This window comes from Chelonia mydas, chromosome 6 (genome assembly GCF_015237465.2).
Source record: "Chelonia mydas isolate rCheMyd1 chromosome 6, rCheMyd1.pri.v2, whole genome shotgun sequence".
Classification (NCBI taxonomy): domain Eukaryota; kingdom Metazoa; phylum Chordata; order Testudines; family Cheloniidae; genus Chelonia; species Chelonia mydas.
The window spans coordinates 97,748,102-97,774,350 of NC_051246.2; the positions used below are offsets into that span (position 1 = coordinate 97,748,102).

The 26,249-nt window shown below is 40.6% G+C and overlaps 1 long non-coding RNA gene across 1 annotated transcript; it reads left to right on the plus strand.

The window, feature by feature from the left end:
• The first annotated feature begins 2,776 nt into the window (after positions 1-2,776).
• LOC122466255 lies at positions 2,777-23,586 on the plus strand. The gene is made up of 3 exons (XR_006291631.1): positions 2,777-2,788; positions 7,019-7,025; positions 23,458-23,586. It is a non-coding gene; the product is annotated as an uncharacterized LOC122466255 (long non-coding RNA).
• Positions 23,587-26,249: the final 2,663 nt, after the last annotated feature.

The following is a 26,249-nucleotide window of genomic DNA, read 5'->3' on the forward strand; positions in this document are numbered from 1 at the left end:
TGGGAAATTTGAGAACTGGGCAATACCAAGTGTTAACCTGTAAGGCAAAGTAAGAGCTAGCAGAGTCCAAGTGGCTTGTTGGGTGTGGGGTGGGGACGTAACAGATTGTGGAAACAGGAAGCCGACACCCAGTTTAACACAAGGAAACCTCTCTCTCACTGAGTTAGGGGAATTAAATGGTGACCTGCAGTTGTGAACCCCTAAGAAAGTGTCTCAATCTGCGAAATATTCAAAACCAATAATGACACTTGGGTACTGCTCTTTCTCCTACTCTCATTGGGGAGTTTACCATAGATCGTAATGGGATGAGGAGAGGGTTCTTAGGAGGTAGAAAAAGAATAGGCTAGATTAGATTGAAAAATGAAAACCCTCCTTAATTATCTTATTCCCACAGATAATTTCAAGAGAATAAAGAGTTGTCTACACTGGCACTTTACAGCACGGCAACTTTCTCGCTCGGGGGGGGGGGGGGTGAAAAAACCCCGAGGGCGGCAAGTTTCAGAGCTGTAAAGTGGCGGTATAGACAGTGCACCCAGCGCTGGGAGCTGTGCTCCCAGCTCTGGGAGCTTCTCCCTTTGTGGGGGTGGTTTTTTTACAGCTCTCTCCCAGCGCTGGTGCCGCGACTACGCATCACAGGCATTTACATCCTTGTGCTCCAGAGTGTGATGTTCCTATGACAATACAAAATGTTGCTGTCACAGGATATGAAGTTGCTCTCATTTTTATAAAGGAAATATAGTTATAATATTGAGGTCAAACCATACCTAATTTACTTAGATTTGCTACCCAAGTAGATGAACTGATATGTGTTTACAGGACAGCCCAATAAAAATGCGCTGAGAAACACAGTAAGTGCTGGCAAGTTGTAACATTTTCATGAAGAAAAGTTGCAGTTTGGGGCAAATGCTTACACACACAGGCATACAGACAGACACACACAGCTAGAGTCAGTCTTGAACTAACTTTATTAATAAGGAGGGGAAACAATACATCAGAACATTCTGAAGTATAGAATAGAAACACCTCTAGAGGAGCTCTCTTACTCTGTCCAATACCTTGCAATTTCCTCCTCTCCATCAGTAGCTTCTGGTGTTTTGTTGGTGCTGGTTTGTTTTTTCTTTTCATATCTTAGCAGTAAGTATGGTTAACATTTCTATCATCTGTATTGAGCTTGGAGATAACACTGATTCGTTCTTATTCCCCTCTGACTGCAATGGTGAAGCTGCAGAAGTTCTTTGATTTTTCTGTTTGTAACTCAGTTTATGGTAATAATCAAGGTATCAAGATGGTTAGTGTTAGGTGAGCGTTAGGTGGTGTCAATGCCACATTGAATGGATCTATATGTCTGTGCCAGATTTTGCTGTCTTTGGCCTTCATTGTATGCAACATATGATTTAAGTTTGATTGAATAGTACATAGGACCTAATTTTGACCTCCAAAGAAGTCATACTCTTTGTCTATGTACAATTGACTCAAAATGACATATTGCTGACTGGGAGTTTGTTTTACTTGCTCCTTATAAATAGATCTTTGAAGGCCTGGTTAAAAGAGATGCAATCAATGACAAAGGTTACAAGAAATGTTGCCTGGCCTTTGCTGTTGTGTGGAGCATTTCTGTATGTAACTAAGAAGTTGGTCAGTTTCTATTTTCTGAATGCTCTTTTTTTTTTTTTTTTTTACACTAGAGTAAACAGGTCAGATAGACTATTGGATGATGGAAGATGGTACAGCGCTATGGTGAAATTTGTAATTCCATTCAACTCCATGAATTCCTGAATCTCTCACAGCATAATTTGTGGACCATTCTCACTGACGACATAGCATTTTTTTTTTCAATCAAGGTGCACAGTACTTCAGCGGTATTTGCTGATGATGCAAGAGTTGGCTGCATTTCAGTAGAAGGTGAAGTGATTCATGTATACATAAGTCTAAAACCAGAGTTCCTTACTCACTGTTTACTGAGATTTTACCCATTAATTTCAAGTTTTCCTGACTGAGTAAAGACCTCAGAATTTGGGCCATAATTTGTAAATCAGTTTGTAAAGTTGTTGAGTACTTTGGGAACTTTAGATAAAAGATGAAATAAATGATCATCATCACCATCATGCTCTATTGTGCCTATTTGTTCACAGTGATCTGAAGGCTGGCATTTTAGACATATCTATTTTCAGTATATAGTGGGTGCCATTAAAATCTTGATATTGCCACTCCACTATGATCACAACACGTCTTGAATGAAGAATGATGCCATGACTACTGTAATTAGGGCAATGAATACTGAGTTTTCATTGGTTTCCACTATATGCATAAAGACGTCCATAATAGAAACATGAAGACATTTTCTGGTGTCATTAAAACACAGGGTTGCTTGATCTGTTATTTTCAGTAGAGACACTGCATACTAAAAATATGAAAATTATATGCCTTCTGAAACATACAAGATATAATCTCCACATTTATTTTCTTTCTAATGCATTTCTGTTCTCCTGCACAGTTTGATGATATCATGTTATCTCGTAAAAAGCTATATTGCAGAAGGAGAAGGAAATCAGGAGTAGTGAGCTTCCCCATCCTTTGGAATTTTAGCATAAAATATATGCTAAACCCCAAAGTTTACAGTGGAAGGCAGTAATCTTGTTTCAGGGCTCTCCTCGCTCCATCAGCCTTAAAAACAAAGCTTGCATGGTTTGTCATTGTCACCGGACTCCCATGATAAAATTACAGTCTCCTTGAAAATGCAGCACCAGTATACATTATTTCAGATATACATTTAAAGTAAAACATCAAAGTTCTAGAGACACTGAGGTTTAGACACAAACTGACAAAGGCTGCAAAGTTCAAAGATAGGAATGAAATTTTATCCTTTGACTTTAACTCATTCTGCCCAAGATAACCAGGTGATTATCTGTACAGAAGTACTGATATGCATGAATTTCACTAATCTTGATACCAGAAAATCATAGAAATTAGAGATGGAAAAGATCAGTTAGGTCATCTACTCCATTTCCTGGTCATAGCAGGAGTCTTACACACTGCTTGTTAATGCTTTTTGCAGTGGTGGTGTAGCCATGTTGGTCCTGGGATATTAGACAGACAAGGTGGGTGAGATAATATCGTTTATTGGGCCAACATCTGTTGGTGAAAGAGACAAGCTTTTGAGCTACACAGAACTCTTCCTCTTAATGCTTTGCTTGGTCAAGTTTTAAATTACCAGAAAAAAAAATGGGGATTTCACCATTTCCCTTACAAGACTCTTTAATAGTCTAATAGAAATTATTCTTAATTTCTTCCTCCCTCTAAACTCTCCAGAACACTGATACCAGAATTATCTTCCTCTCTCACTACTCTGACCATTGTTCCTTGTCCTAAATTTCAAGTTTTGATGGGTACCTACTGAATTTCAAGCTATTTAAGATGGGGGGTTAGAAAAGAGCTCAGGGACTTTTTTCCCCCTGAAATTTCCCCCTTCCTTGATTTTTATTTTCAAAAGAGATTATTTTTTTTTAAAAAAATCCCAGTTCAAGGGAAGCTTGTGCTCTGTTTTTGGGGGAAATCAGCACGCAAGATTTCCCAAGAGCTAGGATGGCCAACATAGAAACCAAATACTTGTAAAAATCTGTAGTGAGCACTTACACCACATGCAACCCCATGGTAGGCAAAGTAGAATTTGTTACAGTTGGGTCACTGACTCTGTAACTGAAAAGCGCAATAAAGGTTCAGCTGCCGGTTTATTGGAACCTCCCCAGAAACAACAAATGATAAGTTTGCAATATGTTTCCCTCTGGGGACCACACCATATTCTATATTCTAACCATCCTCCCTTTATTTTGTCATAGAGGTGTGTTCACTCCATAACTTTGACATTCCTTTGTTAGCAACTCTCGGGGGTAAGGAGTATTGTACTTGTTACATAACTGTTGTTAGTTACCATACACTGAATGCTCACTGCATGGTTAGCACTGCGGAAATGCAGAAGGCAAGTCCCCTGTTTAAATCTGAAACTCTAATCATACAGAGAGGATACAGTTCAGACACAAACTGAGGAATGTGTTTTATAATGGTATGGAGGTACCATCTCTTTGGGTACAATCAGGATCAGAGTGGAGACATCACCGAATCAATCCAGAACTCAGCAGAAGGAAAGGAAGACAGAAATGTCAGAGTCATCACACATTGAGTTAGGCTCTTGCCTATACTTGTGTTACAGATATATATATATGGATAGAGCACTTTAAACAAAATGGCTCCTTCACTAAATTTCTCCCTGATATAACATCAATCTTTTCTAGGCTCCAAACAGCTTTAAAGACCACTATAAACACCTCCTTTGTAATCCACTCCTCTGTGCCACATAAATGTCAGAGGGCCAAATCAGGGAAAACTCTAATTAAAGTCAAAGAGTTTTCTGCCTAAGTAAAAGGAGAGTTAAAAACTGAATAGGGACCTCCAGCTTTGGCTGTTGGAGCTTGGGTACAATCACATAGTGAGGGCAAAATCAATAAATCATGCTCTTGGTCAGGTACCTTTGTGGTCCATTGGGCTAAAGTTCTTGAGAAGAAAGAAGTTTAATAGGACTTTGTTCTCCTAGCTATTCATAAAGGTAGGTAATAAGCTCATGGTAATTATACCTTAGGGAGCAGTAAAGAAACACTTTTGTACACATAAGGCCTGCAGTTATGCAGCAGCACTATTGTGATACTGTTTAGAGTGTTAGACAATTACATCCCCTTGCCTCATTGAAGACAGATAAAAGACACTTACTCCGCACAGGGCTACCCCAGTGTTGAACGATAACATCTGACAAGTACAATGTGTCATTAGGCTATTTAAGGAGGGCAGGTAATAAATTAGATATCAGAATGAAAATACCTGTGGTTTTCTGAGGAAGGTGGTTGAATTGCATGGACATAGGAGAGGGAAAAATTTAGGTTCCAAAACTAGGAGTATCCTTCACAGCTGTGGAGCCTGAGAGATTTACGGATTTTTCATGGGTCAGCAGCAAGAAACACTGGCTTCTGTTGGATTGGCCCTTCTTCCCTTCTCAGTGTGTGTGAGGAGGAGTGGAAGGTTATATCAAAACTTTAAAATGGATTCCCAGAAGAATTTTGCATCATCAGTAGTTTATTTTATAAATAATCCCTTCAATCAGTGGTGCCTGGTCTGAGGATCAAATATATTCTTCCAGAAAAAGCAAGGGACTACAATCAATACTGTAATTATTTCCTCAGGCTCAGACAGAGTCAGTCAAGCTCCTATCCTGCTCTGGAAGAGTCTCCCATAGCCTGGCAGGGGAACAGGCAATGCAGCTGCCACAACTACTCTGTCTCCTGCAATGCTGCGGGCTGCTAGTGGGGGCGCTGATCAGCTGGCAAGGAACAGAAGCTGTCTGGAGCACTACTGGCTCACTTCAGAGCTACCCTTATGGAGCAGCAGGGAGCAGTCTTTACAGAAACTCACTCAAGAGCTGAACTTTAGCACATCAAGGGACACAAGTGGCCCTCAGGCCACAACCTTATATGTGTGTATATTGTAGTCCTGTTCGCGCACCAGAGAAATATGGATTTCATTCTTCCCTGAGGTTCACCTATGCTATCTCACTGAAGTTATTGGGCTTGCAGGAGTTTAAATACAAGTAGAATTGGACCCAAATGCATGTAGCTCATGCTATGATCTCCTGTAACTGCATCTCAAATTTCATTAAAAAGAACAAGTGTTTATGTGGGTGTAAAAAACAAACAAACTTGGAGCCATTTTTTTAATGTTCAGCTTTAAAAAAAAACAACAGCATAAAACAAGTTTTTTTTCAAAATGTATTGAAGGAAAAATAAAACCGTCTCTTGACTTGCATGCCAGGGTTTTAGTCCAACACAAATTGTCATGGTGGAGTCTTAAATGGATTGAAAACACACTGACAGACCTTTGACCTTGGCGCTGTTATAATCAGATAGGTCTACAATGGATTTAACTAAAGCAGGGTGACACTTTCTGAGTTTTGCTGTTGCAAAATTCCACCAAAAGTTCATCCAGGGTTAATACAGACCTTTGATCAATTTTGCAAATTCAGCATCGTCTGATGAATTTCTGCTGTCATGTTGCAAATTTGCAACCGGGTTGCTTTTGAAAAACAGGGATCTCCACTCAACTGCCATCACATGTGGAAGTGACTGCCTGTCATTTTCTGCAGAATTGCAAGTCTCATCTGAGCGAATACATAATTTCTTTTTTGCCTGCTCTGCTCTTGGCTTTATTTAAACTAACACTGGACAAAATAACCACAATCAAATTTCAAAACTTCAGAATTAGTAGTTTCCACACTCAGTTTTGAATCAGTTAAATTACCAGAAATGCCTGAGCAAGCATGTTTTTGATTTTTTTTTTTTGCTTCTGCTAATAAAAAGAACAAAATAGGTCAGTTTCCTCATAAAAAAGCATCCTGCCTTTGAACAAGAGATCATATTTTGAACAAAACCTCAAACTTTTTCAAAATTTAGAATTTCAAATTTTCTTAATATGAAGCTCTTTTGCATCAACAAGTGCGTACATTTGAGTTTTAGGATGTTATGGTGCAAAAATAACCATTATAATTATGTATTATTTTGTTATTATTATTATTATTATTAATAATAATCATCATCATCACCATATTGTCTAAGAGGCCTAAACAACGATTTCTCAATAAACCTAATGTCTGGGCCATGCAATGTCCTGGAAGGACATTGAAAATAGTTTTGTGGAGTTTCATAAACATTTTTGTTATTTGCACACACCGTAGTTATTTTTTTCCTCCACATGAGATTCCATTATGCTTATTAACCTCCAGCCTGCACTGAGGGAATTGTAGAGCCAGATTAACCTCAGGGCTTGTTTCTTCTATGGGAGTTTGGGGAGCCTTCCCATTTGCACAGATTCTCACAATAGCCTTTGAAGAGTGACAATGCAGTTCCTCTGCTTATTGGTGTGCAGGGAAAGTTCCCTGTTTATGCCCTTCAGTGTGCACATTGCCTCAAAAGGGGAGGAGTAAAGAAGTGGATCTGGTGACCGAGAGAAACATAAAGGGACACAGCAGCAGGCACAGATTGTGGGGGAATGGACCTAATGCAGCATTAAGGTGGGCAGCAGAAGTCACAGTCCCTCTGCATACAGGCAAGCTCAGGAGGAATGTCTCCAACACAGGGCTGTGCCTAAAAGATATGACCAAACCCTAATAGGTATTGAGTAGGGACCCAAGAATTTGTCTCTAAAGGCCAACACTGCCAACATCAGCGACTGAACACTCTTACTACAGAAGTTAGTCCCATTGAAGTCAATCACTTCGGAAGTTTGTTTGTCATTAAGCTGGTTGTTTTTTCACATCACACAGATGGAAAATGGTGAAGTTGCTGGGGTTACTCTCCGCTAGAGTAATCAGATAGCAAGTGTAAAAATTGGGACACTTTTTTGAGGGGGGCGGGGGTATAGTTGCTTATGTAAGACAAAGCCAATAATATTGGGACATCTGGTCACCGTACTCTCAGCAATATGGACTACACTACATGTTTGCAGGAATGAGCCCTAAATTATCCTATAAATATAACAAAAGGTCTACCCACTGGTCCACATATTAATGAATGACCACAACATTGCTCTCCTTTTCTCACTCTCTGTTATCCCAGGTGGATATTCCAAATAAGTGGGGGAACATTCAGAGAAAGACCCAGTAATAGGGATGGCTGAAAATGAACGTTGACCTTAATCTTTCACAGATGAAAACATTTACAATTGTGGTGAAATTCCTCAAGCTCAGTTGCAGTTCCACTGGGCAGACCCTGTATGCCAAAGCAAAGACCATTTCTGCTGTATGTGCACCTTTTTTTTCTTATTTACACAGTTCCAAATATCAAGCTTCATTTCCACTGAATTTTTGATTTATCCAGGATCCCCAGGGTTTTCTTTTGTACATTTTCAGACAGTAACCAGAATGCCACGTCGTAGCTCCCCTAATTATGTTTCGTTCTCCCACTCCATTTCTTTTAACCTAGTCAATTTTCTTAGGCAAAGATGCTTTAGGCAATGAACTTAGACACAACTTTCTCCATTTTTAAACATGCACAATTTCTTTCCTGCCTTTGTGCAAGCTGCAATCCAAAGGGTGGCAATTATTATTTGCAGATGTTGATCTTTTTACCTACAGCCAGGTAGCTCTCTGCTGTGTTTGAAGTCAAGCAACAACAGAAAAACAAACAAACCCCCAAACCAAAAAAACAACCCAGACTTGCCCAGTCTTCCATATAGCTGAGTGGTAGACTCATAAATTCCTCACTTTAATGTTTACCTACCTCAGAATGGCCCCAACTGCTACCACCCAGGGGGCTGGGTTTTCTGCTTGCCACATAGAAATCTGAAACTTGCAACAATTTCACAAACAATGGGTCCCTAACCAAGAACATATGCTCACCAGGCTGCTATGTAAGGCATTAAGTATCCCTGAGATTGGTGGGAGGGGGAGGGAAGGGGAGGACACTGGATTTTTTGTTTCAATGAAGAAGGATAACACATATTTTACTCCAAGTGCTTCCCCCACCCCCTTCATTTCACCTAAAATATTTTTACTGTATTAATTGTGTCTGTCTGTGGCTACCTCATATGAAACTTATGTATGTTACGCCTGCATAAAAACACACACAAACACCAGTGTAAAATATTCATATTTGCCTTTATCATTGTTTACTGAATTTCTGCTCAGTGCATTTTGAAGCTTTCCAGACAATTTGTCACAGCAATGTGACAAGGAATCCCCTCCAGTGGTTCCCATAGCATGTATAAAGTACAGCTGGAAAACAATATTTTAAACTCATTGTCCAACCGCTTTAGGCAGTGTAAGGTTTGTTTCCTACAATATAGTCTACAGTGTTTTGTTCAGTTTAGTTTTAACTATCTCCAGTGATTAGGGTTCCACCACTTCCCTTGGGAGATTATTCCCCTATCTAATAGATCTCACCAATAGGAATTTCTCCTGATATAATTCACCCCACATTTTCTTTGTTTGTGTTCCTGAGATGGACAAAAATAATAATTCATTTGATTGTTCTTTAGCCTGGGGACATATTCTACCTTCAGATTTTAAAGAATTCTCAAGTAATCTCAAAAACTGAGGAACTTCTTCTTAGCGTATGCGCTACGTGCCTCAGGTGGCACGCAACCAGGATTCATTTCTCACTCTCACTCCATGTTTCTTTCTGTGTGGCCATATCTCTGTCTGTCTGTACACCTTAGTATATTATTCTTTTGCCTATAAGCACAGCTGAGCCTAAACCTAAACCCGAATGCAGATCCAGCCCGTGTTCTAAGTTCACAGATGACACCTCTCTAAAATAGGTCAAATATCAACAACGAATCCAAATACACTGAACTTCATGCAAGTTCATGTTTGGATTGAGCACAAACGGGCATAAATCAAACCGTAAATCCAAATCTGAAGTTGACTGAAGTTAGGTGTATTAGAATTTAGAGTTTGGATCAAAGAGGTTGATTTTTCACCCTCTGTATTTCAAAGCAGAGATGGGCGTGAGCCAAAAGAACAGACTTGGAAAACCCCCAAACTTATGTGATCCACATTTGACCTCATGTCTGCAATGAACTAATCAAAACCTCAGATAGAAACACCCCGACTCTTTCAAAAAGCTCAGACACAGACATTGTAATTCAAGCCCATCTCTAATTATAAGGCTTGGGAACAAAATTTTCTCTTTTCCTTTATCCGTAACAAAGCATTTACCTAAGCCATTTTACACATCCTTTAAGTCCCCTTCAGAGGAATGGCTTGTTTCCAACTCAAATATCCTTTACTATTCTTGGAGTTAAGTAGAGTTGGGTGAATAGTAGGTAAAACATTTCTGTGAACATTCATTGACTTTGAAAGTGAATTTGTGTCCATGTTCTGCAAATATATAAGCGGTAGCACTTCCCTAGCAAACATGTTTGCAAAGCGTAAATTTTAAGACCAAAATGTATAGAAAGCAAAGTTTTCACAGTACATTCAGATATACTATTCAAATTCAGAATCCACATTGTTTTGGTTAATTAAATGACTCATTGAATCAGGAAAGGGAAATAATATCACATGACTTACTAATGTTACTACAAACACCATATATACAGGCTTATGTAATTAACCAACATGACCAAAGCCAATTTTGAACATTGTGAAGAAATTCCAAAATACTGAAAAAATGGGGCGGGGAAAGACTGATTATAATTTTTCATGTAGCTTTATTCTGGAGTGATCAGTCCCAGTTACACCCCTAATTCCTTAATATCAGAATTTACATCCACCTCTAGTACTTGACCAAAATGGCTAACGGGGGGAACAGGTCTCATGCTTCTTACTTATCTTCTCCTCCCCACCTTCCATCAGCTATGTGGAGTTTTACCTCTGAGCCTCTCCCACCGTCTTTATTGGCAAACCTTACATTTGCCTGCTGAGCCACCAGGCCTGCTCTGTCTCTCTCTGCTTTTATTGCAAGTTTCAGACATACCTTGGCTGTAGTTCTAAGAGCTGAACACTCTCAATAAACGTAAATCAAAGGGTCCTGTCAAATGCTTTGTAGCAGCCCTTTCAAGGGGGAAAGAACCAGCAGGAAAGGGACTTGGATACAAGAAAGGGAAGGAGGATGGAAAGCTTAGTGAGACAGGAGAAGTTGTAGTCTTATCTTCACCACAGTAGCCTCTTCAGTGAAAACATCTAAAAAGGAAATGTGCTGAAAATAATTCTGACAGTCAGCGTAAAAGGAAACCTGCTGGCTCTTTGCTAAACTGGAGTAGAATGCTACATGCAGTGCTTTGTACCCTGTACCCTGGGGACAATAATAACTTGTCTCTTTAAATCTCTGGCCAGGTGTTAAGTTTGAATTTTCTGATCTTGTCACATTTCTCTCTCAAAAAATACCAAAGGGAATCTCACAACCACAATAATTACACCTGGACCTTTCATCTGGGGAGCTCAAAGCCCTGTAGAAACATCAGTTAACTAAGTATCACAGCCCCACCCTCTCTGCCTTTCCACCATGAAGTATAGTCACTACATTATACCCATTGTAGAGATGGATAAACTGAAGCACAGTGGTATGAAGTGACATGTCTAGTGAATAGTACATTTGGGCAGGGAGTCAGGAAATCTGGGTTCCTTAGCACTTCCACTGCTCTGCACTTTCTGTGCCTCTGTTTTCCCTTCCACCCTTTGTTTTGCTTTTCTGTTTAGACTGTAGTCTTTTCAAGGACAGGATTGTTTCTCACCAGGTGTTTGTACCATGCTTATCACAGTGGCAATACATAGTTGGGGCCTCTAGGCTTTACTGCAATCAAATAATAAGAATAACAATATGGTCACGTGGTATGAGACAGTAGCAGAGACAAGAACTGTACCCAGGAGTCCTGTTACTCAGCCCCCTGCTCTAGCAGCTAGAGAACACTTTTTTTATATTAGTCATTATTTGGGTCTAATAAGAGTTTAGAAATGGGTCATTTGTGATAAGTACTAAAAATGATGTAATACATCATGTGTAAAAAGACAATCAGGAAAACATTCATGCTGGTGTCAGTAAATACTGTTTGAGTAACAGCATTTCCTAGAGTTTTCTCTTGTAATACTAATATAACTGGTGAAATGTTATTCTTTGCAATACCTTTCTGATGGAAGCAGATGTTTTGTGAGTAGATGGAGAACTATAGTGCTTATGAAAACTCAAGGTGTCCACCCTGGCGGGAATCAAGCATAGTGAAAGCAGGGGAAACTTCCTGTACATGGTGAATGCCCTTTCCATTCCTGATAGCAATCATCTGTAGTAACGTGAGATACCCATTAGGATTAATTGGTGGATGGTGGTTTTCACATGTCACAAAATATTTTTCAGCACAAGGCAATAACGGGATCATGAAACTCATTATGCTGATGTCCCTGTGCAGGATGAACCCAAGAGTGAAAAGGCAAAAGGGACCAAATATTCCAAATCCATATACATGTAAGTAGGCCTTGCCCATGCTAAGCAGTCTCACTGACTACTGACTCCCCCCAGAATACTTATAGAGGGCTAAGTTCTGATACACTTATTCATGATGAGCAGTACTTTATAAGGGCCCCCCTCTGGTTTCAGAGGGACCACTTGTGGAGTAAGGCACTATTCAGCAGGAGTAAGGATATCATATCTGGGCTGATGTCAGGCTTTAAAGGATCAGTACCTTTATATTTTGCACCACCCAAATTTCAACACAAATGTCATGGATGAGTATGTGTGGTTTGGCTAAAATAAGGACCAACTCAACGCTTTGCCCAAGACTTGAAATGAGCCTGAATCTTTTGGAAATGGAAAACATTTTCTTGACATTATTAAATTTCATTTATTTATTTATCTATTTTATGCTACTCTGTTCTTCCGGGTTCCAAATGGAAATGGGGGAAGAAAGCATGACCCATCTACCTTCCGACCTATCTGGGTTCCCATCATTGTTCTCATGAGATTTCCAGTCCTATTTTGCATATAAAAGAATTGGTACGATCTATTTCAGAGGTGGCCCTAAACCAAAATCCAGACCAAAACTTCCCTAAACTTTACAGCAGTTTGGTTCCAAAGTCAAATTTTGTATTTCAGCTCCAGGCCTAATTTAAATAAGCAGTAAAATAATTGTATAGTCCCCATGTGCTGAGATGAGCTATCAGGAATTTGAATACTATTTTGAAAGGTCATCTTATTCAGAAAATAAGAACATGTTAAGTTTCAGGACACAAAGGAAATGTCAGCACTCTGTATTCATCTGACTGTTACTATAATTGGGATTTTTAAGGAAAATAAGGGCTAATCTACACTCAAAGTGCTACATTAGTACAGCTGCACTGACACAGCTACTCCGCTGTAGCACATCTGGTGAGGACACTCTATGCTGACAGGAGAAAGCTCTCCTGCTGGCATAAATAATCCACTTCCACGAGAGACAGTAGCTATGCTGGCGGGAGAAGCTCTCCTGCTGACATAGCACTGTCCACACTGGTGCTTAGGTCGGTGTAACTTATGTTGCTCAGATGGGTGGCTTATTCACACCCCTTGGTGACCTAAGTTATACCAAAGTGAGTGATAGCGTAGACCTGGCCTAATAGTGGGAAGGGGTGAACTGTGTAAGACAAAATATGAATCAAACAGTTATTTTCTCTGCGCTCAGTTTCCATCTCTAGCATGGAAGTATTGCTACTTCCTTTCACTTGCCCATCATCTGTCTTATCTATTTATATTGAAATTTGTCTGCTTCTACGTGTTTTCTACAATGGGACCATGATTTCAGTTAAGGACTCTATGTGCTGTAATAATAAGTAATTAGGGGGCAAGTATTTCCATGTGCAAGGTCGAAAGTCACTTTCCAGAAATATTCAAGCATGTAAAGTCAATTGTTCAAGTGTTTGTGAAAAGTGAACACTAAGGCCATGTCTTACATTACAATGGTTAGATGTTATTGCCATGTTTCAACATGTTTGGTGTTAATTGACATGGTGCTAAACATGCTTAAGTGGTCCCCAAAAACCAGGAGAAAATATCTGTGGCATCATATCAGTCAACACAACTTTTGGCAACTATGCTCAGACATGGAAAAATGTTGTAGTACCTAGCCTAAATGGGTGTGAAGATAGCAACACTCATCATCACTTAAAATTCTAGGATATACTCACAGGTAACATTTTGTGGTATTCATCCAGAATATCAGGAAAGGGGGAAAAAGTTTAGAGTCAAATGGAAATCAATGACTATTAAATAAAGAAGAACCATAGGCTGCCCTGATTTTTTCTCCTGGCATCTCAAGCTGAATGTGGGATAATAGCAAAGGGGTGTAGGAAGGGGAGAGAGAGAGACCTTCGATCTCCCTGCCATCATGAGCAATTTACAATGTTTACCCAAAGCAGCCTGTTGTAATTTGAAGGGAATACCGAAAAGAGTTGAAACAACTCAAATGCTCCCACTTCAAACTGCCAAACATGATCATCCTTGGCTCACAGTTGTCATAGATAAACATGTCAAACACTCGGCCTTTCATTCTTTAGGTCTAAGGATTGGTCTCCCATAGGAGGAGGGGCTCATTTCTATGCCATGAATGCACAGTTTTGCTGAGATCTGCAATTTGTAGCCTGGGTAACCTATAGAGCTTGCATCAAAAATACTGCCTGCCTGCCTGCTGTTAACAATCATTCATTTGGCCATATAGTTTCTGTGACTTTAAAAAAGAATGCGTTAATTAAACCTTGAAATTATATCCTTGTCTATACTGCTCTGATTTTTCCTCATTTGATTTTCTCTCTCCGATCACTTACCTGTCCAGGGGACCAGATTAAAAAAGAGTTTTTAATGTTTCTAAGAAATTACTAGTATTAACATTAGTTATTATTTGTCTAGCCTCATCAAATGTGCATAATGATTAACAGACAATAAAAGCTGCAATGTCCAATTCTCTTCTCGCTTACACCAATTTTATACTCTCTGCATGAGTTCAGTGGGGCGACTCTTTTACACAAGAATATAGGAACGGCCATGCTGGATCAGACCAGTGCTCCATTGGATGCAGACGTTCTCACAAGATATTTCACATATTGACTACCCTAAGAAGCCTTGTCTTCACTATAAAAAAAATCCAAAACAAAATGATTCTTTTATTCAAAAAAACCCTCTCCAATTTTGATGGAAAAGAACAGAAATATTTTTTTCTTTTAACTTCTGCAGCCACTCCGTGCTTCATACTAATTGCTCTTTCATTTCTTTTTTTCCCTTTCCATCCTTCCAGGTGTGCTACAGGTGCACATACACATTCCAGTTCCTTTGGGCATCTGGAGAAAAGTAACTTTATCCACAGAGGCATCTTCTTAGTTTCTAATGATTTCAAAAACGCTCGAGAAGGTCTAGCTAGCTGTCTGATTTTTAAATTTGTATGCCATGTTGTAGACGTGTCAGTCCCAGGATATTAGAGAGACAAGGTGGATGAGGTAATATCTTTTATTGGACCAACTTCTTCTGGTGAGAGAGACAAGCTTTCCTACTACACAGATCTCTTCCTCAGGTCTCGGAAAGGTACTCAGAGTGTCACAGCTAAACACAAGATCAAACAGATTGTTTAGCATAAATAGTTAGCACGTATTCTCTAAGGGAATAGTTTAGCATACATAGTTAGTATATATTTTAAGGGATCATTCAAGCAGAAGTGGCAGATTAACACCACTGTAGACATAGGACAAAAAGGGTATCTTAGTGGGTAACAGATTGTTGTAATAAGCCATGCATTCAGTGTCTGTATTAAAACCATGATTTTTAGTGTCTAGCAAAGTTATGAATTTAAGCTCCCAGGCTCATCTTTTGAAAGTGTTGTGCAGGTTTCCTTAGAGGGCAAGGACTGATGAGTGATCAGTTTGTGAAAAGTGTTCACCCACAACTGATAAGGTGCTTTTGTCTTTCATCATATTCCTGTGTGAGTTCATCTGACAGCGTAGTGATTGTTTGGTTTAATCCACATAGTGTTATTGGGGCATTTAGTGCACTGGTTGAGATACACCACATGTTGTGATACGCATGAGTAGGACCCATGGATCTCAAAAGTTATGTTGTGTGTGTGGGGTGGGGAGGGTGTTGATCAGTGTAACAGTGAAGATGTGTCTGCAGGGTTTGCATCCGTTGTTCTGGTGGGGTCTGTTGCCACTTTGAGTGGTATGTCCTGGTTTGTGGGGATCTTGCTTCTGATGATGAGTTTGGAGAGGATCATGGAACAGTCCATCCAAATACCCTGAGATAATCTGCTTCAATACACAAATAAACTGCCCTCTGACCCCACACCACTAGTTATCACCTACCAACCCACATAGGAACCCATATGGGGTATCATAAAACAACAACAACCATACCCATACTGAAAGAAATCTTTGTTGAACCCCCTCTTCTAGCCTTCAGACAACCCCCCACCCAACTTATCCAGACACTAAAAATAATGGTCTTTATAAAGACACTGGATTTATGGCTTGTTACAACAATCTTTAACCCACTAACCCCACATTTTTGTCCTTTGACTACAGGGATATTAATGGGCCATTCCACCTTGAATGTTCCCTTAAAATATGTGCTATCTACTCATTAGTGACAGGTATCATAGGCTGGGGGAGGCTGTGCCTCCCCAAACAACCTGGCATGGCTCCACTCATGCTCCGCCCCCAGATGCTCTCCTACTTGTTTCCAGTTCCCTTCCCATTCTTCCATGGCCAGGAGGCTGGGGCTGGCAGGGTGGGGCCAGTGCTCACATGGCCCGGGGCTGGGGCCATAGGAACTGGGGCCATGCCACACTCCAGGGCTGAAGTTGAGGGTACTCCAGGCATGCTGCCCACCTGGCTGGGGCGGGAGGCACTCTGGCTGCACTGCCTGCCCTGTGCTCTGAGGCTGGGGGTGCTCCGGCCGTGCTGCCCACCCTCGCTCCAGGGATGGGGCTGGGGGCACTCCAGCCATGCTGCTCATCCTACGCTCGGGGCTGGGAGTGCTCCAGCCACACCACCTGCCCAGTGCTCTGGGGTGGGGGAGCTGAGGTAAAGCCGCTCACCCAGCCCTCTGGGGCTGGGGGTGCACAGGGGGGCTGGCAGCCACGGTAATGGGGAGGTTTGTGCTCTGGGCTCTGGACGGAGCTGGGGGCAGAAGGGGTGGGGAAGGGGAAGGGCCTCAGGCAGAGGGGGAGGGGGCTAGCCTCTCCCAATGGCTCGTTCACCCACCACCCATGCATCGACTTATGCTAAACTAGCTGTTCAATTTTGTATTGAGCTGTGACATACTGAGACATCCCAGACCTGAAAAAGAGCTCTGTGCAGCTTCAAAGCTTGTCTCTCTCACCAACTGAAGTGGGCTCAATAAAATATATGAGCTCACCCACCTCGTCTCTCTCATTTTTAAATTATTATCGAGCTTTCAGACAATCCAAGATTCACTGCTGAGCACTCTCTTAAGTGGATATTGTGCACAGGCTCAGTTTCAATTAACATCCAGAAGTTAGGAGACTTTTCTGACATCTATAAAAGTTAGGAAGATCTCAACCATTTTAATTGTTAATGAATCAGTAAGGAGAGACCTACACTAGATTTCTGCTGTAACTTAAATTTCTTTCCAAAACTCCTTATCAGAATTGGCAAGGGTGGCTGCCATCGTTGCTGATCGGTATGATTTTGATTCTCTCCAGTGGATGGGCAGAACAGAATGAAACAGGAATGACAACTCTTCAGGGTGGAATTATTACAAAAAAGGGACCGAAGGAGGACTAGTAAAGATGAGTGAACAAGGTCAGGCTGCACCATCTCATGAAACTCCCCTGGATCTACGTTTTCTTCTGAGATTTGAAAATTATTCTTCATGTATTCTCATTATTTCTATACTATGGCTTCTGACTGTGTCTGGAAACAAAAGGTAAAAAGTAGCCATGTTAAAATCTGATCTTCTGAGATATCCAGCTTAGTTTTGCAGACCCAATGGACCTGAATATTTCAGGTAAGGATCAGATGACAATCTTAGTATTTGATTATCTATACATTCTTAGGGCCTGATCCAAAGCCCATTGAGGCCAGTGGAAAAACTCCCATTGACTTTTATAGGCTTTCGATCAAGCCTTGTATGTACCCATTATAGAGCTAACTTTAACCATTATTTTGGGGTGCTTTGTTTGAACTGAACCCTAGAGTTTCTGAGTGTGGCCCATCAATAACTGAGGCCACTTACATCCAAGAGAATATGACCCAGGGTAACCTTGATCCTGGTAAATGCCTTGATCCACTGACTTGTGATTACCAACCACACCAGTTATGCTTGGAATTTAACCACATAAATAGCAGTCAGACACAGGAGATGATTGATGGTTTTGCTGCAGATCACACCTCTAATTATCCCAAGTAAAATTTCAGATTCACTAGAACCATTTCCTGAGTTGTTTTTCCTTTCAACATTTATATGTTATAGTATTTTATCATAAAAAAAAATTGGCCTTCTGAGATGAGTGGGGGTTTGTTTTATTTAAGGAACCATTTTCAAGTTTCTGTTCATTCTAATCAGTCAGGTAAATCACTTGCTCAGATTTATATCCACCTGTCATGAGTGAACATCGTTAAAGGGTTTTTTTTTTTCTTTCTTTCCTGAAATGGGTCCATCCTTTTTATTTTCATAGCTATATGTTTTTCCTACTTTTTCCCCTTCACATTCCTTAATGTCCACTAAATGTTCTTATCTCTTGCAAGTGCAAGTTATACACAGACAAACTCCACCAATGCACAGACATAATGCAGGTGATTCAGTGTGTGTTACAGTTCCTACTGAGTTAGCACTACTGTCATAAGGTACCAGTCTGATGCCATGGGTCGCTATGATGTTGGAGAGGTCCTTTTTCATACTGGCTGTAAAATTGAGATCCTGATCATTTATAGGTATCAAAGATCCCAGGACATATGTTGCAATTTCAAGGGTGTCCAAATTCCATCTCTGGTAATTCTTATATTTAAACCCCATGTTGTATTCTTCCTCACTTCTTGTTGAAATAATGTTGCAGCGTGCAGTTATGCAGCTGTCATGTTCCACCTTCATCACGCAGAGGTGACTGTAGTGAATCATATTATGTATATAGATGGCCAAAGGAAAACCCTCACTACATAGTGTGGAACAAAGAAAAGTTTGGGAAGAATGTCAAGCTGGATGGTGCCACAGTTGGAGGAGCACTCATTCTTTCTGGCATATTTTATAGAGCTCCAATCTCCATATTATTTCATAGAATCAAAGAATCATAGGACTGGAAGGGACCATGAGAGGTCATCTAGTCCAGTCCCCTGCCTCATGGGAGGACTAAATATTGTCTAAACCATTCTTGATATTTGTTTGTCTAACCTGCTCATAAAAATCTCCAACGATAGATATTCCATAACCTCCCTACACAATTTATTCCAGTGCTTAACCACCCTGACAGTTAGGAATTTTTTCCTAATGTCCAGCCTAAACCTCCTTTGCTGCAATTTAAGCCTGTTGCTTCCTGTCCTATCCTCAGAGGTTAAGAAAAACAATTTTTCTCCCTCTTCCTTGTAACTACCTTTTATGTACTTGAAAATTGTTATCATGTCCCCCTTCAGTATTCTCTTTTCCAGACTAAACAAACCCAATCTTTTCAAACTTCCCTCACAGGTCATGTTTTCTAGACCTTTAATAATTTTTGTCGCTCTTCTCTGCACTCTCTCCAGTTTGTCCACATCCTTCCTGAAATATGGTGCCTAATCAGCTCAGAATAGAGCAGAAGAATTACATCTCCTGTCTTGCTTATACATCCCAGAATGATGTTCACTTTTTTTGCAACAGTGTTACACTATTAACTCATGTTTACTTTGTGGTCCACTATGACCCCCAGATCTCTTTCCACAATACTCCTTCCTAGGCAGTCATTTCCAATTTGGTATGTATGCAACTGATTGTTCCTTCCTAAATGGAGTACGTTGCATTTGTCCTTATTGGATTTTATCCTATTTACTTCAGACCATTTCTCCAGTTTGTCAAGATCATTTTGAATTTTAATCTGGTCCTCCAAAGCACTTGCAATACCTCCCAGCTTGGTATCATCCACAAACCTTATCTGTACTCTCTATGCCATTATCTAAATAATTGATGAAGATATTGAACAGAACTGGACCCAGAACTGATCCCTGTATGACCCCACTTGTTATGTCCTTCCAGCATGACTGTGAACCCTGATATCTACTCTCTGGGTATGGTTTTCCACCAGTTTTGCCCCCACCTTATAGTAGCTCCAACTAGGTTGCATTTCTGTAGTTTGTTTATGGGAGGGTCATGTGAGACAGTATCAAAAGCTTTACTAAAGTCAAGATATACCTCGTCTACAGCTTCCCCCCATCCATGTTACCCTGTCAAAGAAAGCGATCAGGTTGGTTTGGCATAACTTGTTCTTGACAAATACCATGCTGACTGTTACTTATCACCTTATTATCTTCTAGATATTTGCAAATTGATTGCTTACTTATTTGGTCCATTTTCTTTCTGGGTACAGAATTAAGTTGACTGGTCTGTAATTCCCCGGATTGTCCTTATTTCCCTTTTTATAGATTGGCACTATAGTTTCCCTTTTCCAGTCTTCTGGAATCTCTCCCATATTCCATGACTTTTCAAAGATAATCACTAATGTCTCAGATAGCTCCTCAGTCAGCTCCTTGTGTATTCTAGGATGCATTTCATCAGGTCCTGGTGACTTAAAAACATCTAATTTGTCTAAGTAAATTTTAACTTGTTCTTTCCTATTTTAGCCTCTTTTGATCCTACCTCATTTTCACTGGTATTTTGGTGCTGAACATAACAGGAGTGCATACTCCAAATTATGTGCTACCATAATACCACTGAAGCCAATGCTGTTATGTCAATAGAGAATGTGGCCCATATCCTCTTGGGAATAAAGCAAGTGGAAAAGGAAGAAGTTAAAATGCTTAGCTTGTTGTTGTTTAGTTGCTTTGGGCTTCCTTCCCATGAATGTCTCCAGCAGAAACCTAGGTCTCCCCTGATTAGAACACAATGGTTTTGATTGACAACATGGAGCAGCTGGTGATATTTTGGCTGATGATTCTTGCTGTGACCATAGAAGTGTTTAACAAATGGACATGCAAAACGGGGGCTTAGGTGCTCTTTTTTGATGAAACTATGATTCTGTCATTTTCTGGTATAAAGGGAAAGTAGCATGGCCACTAGTATGTAGTTATGTAACAGCTGATCTTGATATTTAAAAGCAACTAGGGTCATGTGCTACGTGATATGGGAACAAGTATGTTGGACAGATATTATTGTGTAAGAGGGAATAAAAGCTTCTTTGTTTGATTTTCATGAGAAAGTACCATTTGAAATTCACAGTTGTTGTCAAGGTTCCTTCCCCACTCTGAACTCTAGGGTACAGAGGTGGGGACCTGCATGAAAGACCCCCTAAGCTTATTCTTAGGTTAAAAACTTCCTCAAGGTACAAACTTTGCCTTGTCCTTGAACCCTATGCTGCCACCACCAAGCATATTAAACAAAGCAAAGGGAAAGAGCCCACTTGGAGACGTCTTCCCCCCAAAATATCCCCCCAAGTCCTACACCCCCTTTCCTGGGGAAGGCTTGATAAAAATCCTCACCAATTTGCATAGGTGAACACAGACCCAAACCTTTGGATCTTAAGAACAATGAAAAAACAATCAGGTTCTTAAAAGAAGAATTTTAATTAAAGAAAAAGTAAAAGAATCCCCTCTGTAAAATCAGGATGGTAAATACCCTACAGGGTAATTAGATTTAAAACATAGAGAATCCCTCTAGGCAAAACCTTAAGTTACAAAAAGACAGAAAAACAGGAATATACATTCCATTCAGCAAAACCTATTTTACCAGCCATTTAACAAAAGGAAATCTAACGCATTTCTAGCTAATTTACTTACTAACTTAACAGAAGTTCTGAAGAGCATTCCTGATCTGTTCCCAGCAAAAGGATCACACAGACAGACAGACCCTTTGTTCCCACCCCTCCATCTTTGAAAGTAACTTGTCTCCTCACTGGTCATTTTGGTCAGGTGCCAGCGAGGTTATCTTAGCTTCTTAACCCTTTACAGGTGAAAGGGTTTTGCCTCTGGCCAGGAGGGATTTTATAGTTCTGTATACAGAAAGGTGGTTACCCTTCCTTTTATATTTATGACAGTTGTAATGTCTGATCATTTCCCCAGTATCCAACAAGACAGTTACAGGCCAACAGGGATGACATAATAAAGAGACCTGGGGACAGTTAGTCTGAAGAGTTCTTCAGGGAGAAACTGGATACAGTTTATGGCTGGAGCTTTCTAGTTAAGGAAAATATTAAAAGATGTCTACATGACTATCATTCAATAACTATTAACAATACCTAGTAAAAGATGAATCTAAATTCAGAGGATTTCAAGGCTTATAAATTAACAACAAGAAGCTTCTCAACACACCTGCAAAGTATATATTGCTGTTGTTACATTACACACTTGTAAGATAGATATGCTCATTTTACAGATGGCTAAACAGAGGCACACAGAATTTAAGTGATTTCCCTTACACAGAGAATCAGTGGCAGTCAGAAATAGAACCCAGGAGTCCTGATGCTCAGTGAACTACTCTCTTCATTTCACATTTCACTTCTGCCCTGTCCAGAATTAATTACCATCTGTTTCTTATTCAGAGTTTCCTAGCTGGAGATAAACTAACTGTAAAAACATAGAGGCTACAGTGCAGCCTACCAGCAAATTTCGCTGGGCCGCCGCCAAACTGATGGGATCCCATCTGCTTCAAGGAAACATGTTGCATCAAACTCAGGTGCTGCCTTAATGACCTGACACATCTATTTAAAGAGATGTTTATGAATGTATTACTGTTTTAATTATATCAGTATAGATTAACCCACTTTAATTTACACCCTCTGTAATGATGCAGCCTCTGGCGGGACACTACTGAGAGTATCAATTAAGGACAAATTGCTTAGAGCAGGGCACTTACAGCCCAAGGCTGGGGTTCCTTGCACACCAAACCAGCCAAACAGAGAGGACTTCGGTTTTATCCCACTGGCTAACCAGAAGTCATACAAGTAACTCCCTTAAACACTCTAGTTTCCCAGTTTCTCCACCAGCACTGCTCCTTATGGGGATGAATGGTTATGAAAACCAATACCCCAGTAAAAGAAAAAAGGTTCTCCCAATCCCAAAGGACCATGCCCCAGACCCAAGTCAGATCTTACCCATAAATCATGCTGTTGCCAATCCTTTAGAATCTAAAATCTAAAGATTTATTCATAAAAGGAAAGAAATATAAATGAAAGCTAAAATTGGTTAAATGGAATCAATTACATACAGTAATGGCAAAGTTCTTGGTTCAGGCTTGAAGCAGTGATGGAATAAACTACAAGTTCAAATTAAGTCTCTGGAGTACATCCACAGCTTGGATGGGTCATGCAGTCCTTTGTTCAGAGCATCAGTGTATAGCAAAGTTCCTCCAGAGGTAAGAAGCAAGACTGAAGACAAGATGGAGGGGTTTCCAGGGCCTTTTATATCCTCTGCCATGTGAAAGGACACCCCTTTGTTCTTACTGTGGAAAATCACAGCAGCAAGATGGAGTTTGGAGTCACATGGGCAAGCTACATGTCCATTCATGACTCAGTTCTTTACAGGGAGAGCAGCCATTGCTCACATGCTACCTTGGACATTCCCAGGAAGACTTCTTATGTTGATTGGAGTCTCCCAAGGTCCATTGTCAGTTAAGCATTGGGAGTCTCCCAAGGTCCATTTGCTGGTTAAATGTTTCTTGATTGGGCACTTAATCTGCAAATTCCTTTCTAAAGAAGCTGACCAAATGCTTCACTAATTCTACCTAGAATCAAACACATTGAGATACAAGTACATAGCCAATATTCATAAAGTTGATACATGCACACAGATAGCATAATCATAACCAGCAGATCATAATCTTTTCATAGGCACCTCACTCAACAACCTTTGTACAATATTTGCTGCAAATATATAACAGTGGTTGCAACAGTGATCTATATCATCTCAGTTCATGTCAATAACGTCACACCCTCATATTAGCTGTTTTTCTTGGCCTTCTCTCCTGGCCTTTCAGCAAGTAACGTACATAAGTTTAGACTCCCTTGGACTCAGCAAGTCAAAGCCTGAGGTGAAGTTTAAGAGGATCTTAGGCCTGGTCTACACTGTGGAGGGGGGGGATGGATCTAAGTTACGCTACTTCAGCTATGTGAATAATGTAGCCAAAGTTGACGTACTTAGATCTACTTACCGCGGTGTCTTCACTGTGGTAAGTCGACAGCTGATGCTCTCCAATCGACTCCGCCTGCACCTCTCGCCCTGGTGGAGTATCAGAGTCAATGGGAGAGTGCTTGGCGGTCGATTTATCATGTCTGTACTAATGGGTTCATCCAGCGGGTTATGTAGACAAGCCCTAAGATACACATCAGTAAGTGAGCATGAGTCTAGGAAGGCTTACTGCAGCTGAAAACCTGCTCACGATGTGCTCTCAGGAAGCCAGTTAGCTCCCTTATTTTCTTCCAGCCTACTTCCAAACTGAAGCCAGAATAGTCTGAGGCTAAGTCTGCCATAAGCTTCGCCAGCTGATAGAAGTACAAAAGGTATTGTCCACTAGCTGAGAATAGATGTAGCGCAGCAACAAACTGACCACTCCCCTTGCATGCTCCCTACACAGGGACTAACAGGAAGGGGCTGGCACACAAGCCGGACATGCCAGTCGTTTTCCAGGTGAGAACTCCCACACACTATGGAAAATCTCACTCAGTCACATTCCACGAGATAACAGCCACTCAGCACCACTGGAGACAGAATCTGGCCCGGAGTCACTAACTGAGTCTAAGGGAATGAAACTGGGTCTAAACTGGTGTAAGTTAGATGATGAGGTGACAGAAAGAAGATTAGCTCTCTCTCTGTCATCACCATAGTATTGCGGCAAGAGTTGCTGTGCTGGTTGCTCTGTGTGTATAGCACATCCACAGCTCACCAGTGGGGTGTGGTTTCTTCCAGGCTCTCAGGAAGCTGTTTGCTTCCTGCGTGCAGGGCAAGTCAGACATGTTTTGGAGTCAACAACTTTGGAGTCAACTGTTCAAAATAAGTAAATAAACCAACCAACAAACAAATACAGAAAGTGCCAGTCAGCACAAGGGTTTTCTTAGCATTATCTCAAGGGACATATACACATAGGTACACAACAGTGGAGATGCATATTGCAAAACAGGGCAGAAAAACAACAAAGTAGGCTTTTTTAAATACTCAAGATAAAATAATACAAAAACGAAAATATAGTCATTTTTTGATATGACTCAATTTGCCCTTAAAGTTGAGAAACCTTCAGTGGTGGACAGATCCAACAGTGCTAGTTCACTCCTTTCCCAAGACAATTCAGTTATTCTTACAGTGCCCTTTTGGCCTCTAACAGAGCAGCCTTTCAGGGTAGGCCAAGATGATAAGCAGAGATGCCCTCAATGACACTCCTCCACCCAGTCTCAAACACACCTTAACTCAAATTCAGCTGCCCTGATTTCAGCTCACCTGTAGTCATGCCTGATAACTCTTCTATGATGCACTCAGACCTTTAACCTCCCAGCTACAGAATCAGCTGTATATCTTGCCAAGAGCATTCATGGATTAGCCTATAATGTAAACCATCTGTTTCACATCTTGTAGTATTTAACGTCTTTCTTTTTCTTTTTGTTAAATTTATAAATTTTCTAAACAAATGCCTTTGAAGAGAGAATAAATACAGATAAATAAAGAAGCAGGGCTACAAAGAAGAAAAAAAGGCCAAATTCACTCACACGTCAAACATTTTAGAGCAATGATAGAAGCTTTGATCGAACATAATAGTTGGGATAAGTAAGCTGCAGGCAGAGTAATCACCATTGAAAACTCAGCAGCCTTGATTATTACCAAGTGACAAGTGATTTTGCCTGCTTCCAGTTTTGGGTGCCCAACTTGAGACACCTGACACAGAGGCCTGATTTTTAGAAGGTGTGTACTGATCACTTTTCAAACCTCCCAGCTCAAATGTAGACGTACCCTTAGAAGCATCAAAACTAGTAATGGAAAAGACCTATTAGGTAACCTGTTCCCTCTCCACATTTTACAATGATGGCTTTTTCAAACTCTTTCCAGCAGGCATCATTATCTTGCTGTATTTACTTTGGGTACCTGCATTAGCCAAATAGGGGAGGTTCTCAGTAGACAGTTATCATCTGCTTTCAAAATAGCAACTCTAACTAATCTCTCAGTAGGAGAAAGAGGGTGGGGAATCACAATTAAAAAAACGTTTTTTAGGCCTCAAAGGGTCAATAAGCTTTCATGCAGTGTGCTAGTGTTTAACTTGCCCAGCTGACATTTTAATCAAGAGAAACACTCTTAAACAAGAGAAACACATTCATAGCTTGTATAGATGTACCCATGCTAGTTCTGCTTGAGTTAGTGCCCAAAAATAGCAGTGCATCCATGGTGGCAGCAGCAGCAGCTTGGGCTAGCCACCCAAGTATGCATCTAGAAGGTCGCATGGGATTGTACTCAGGGCAGCTATCCTGAGTAGCCACTCGTGCCACCATGGACCACACTGCTATTTTAGAAGCTATATTGAGCTGTCCATGAGCTGGGAATCTCTCCTCCCAGCTCATGGACAGCTGAGGTATTGGTGTCCAGA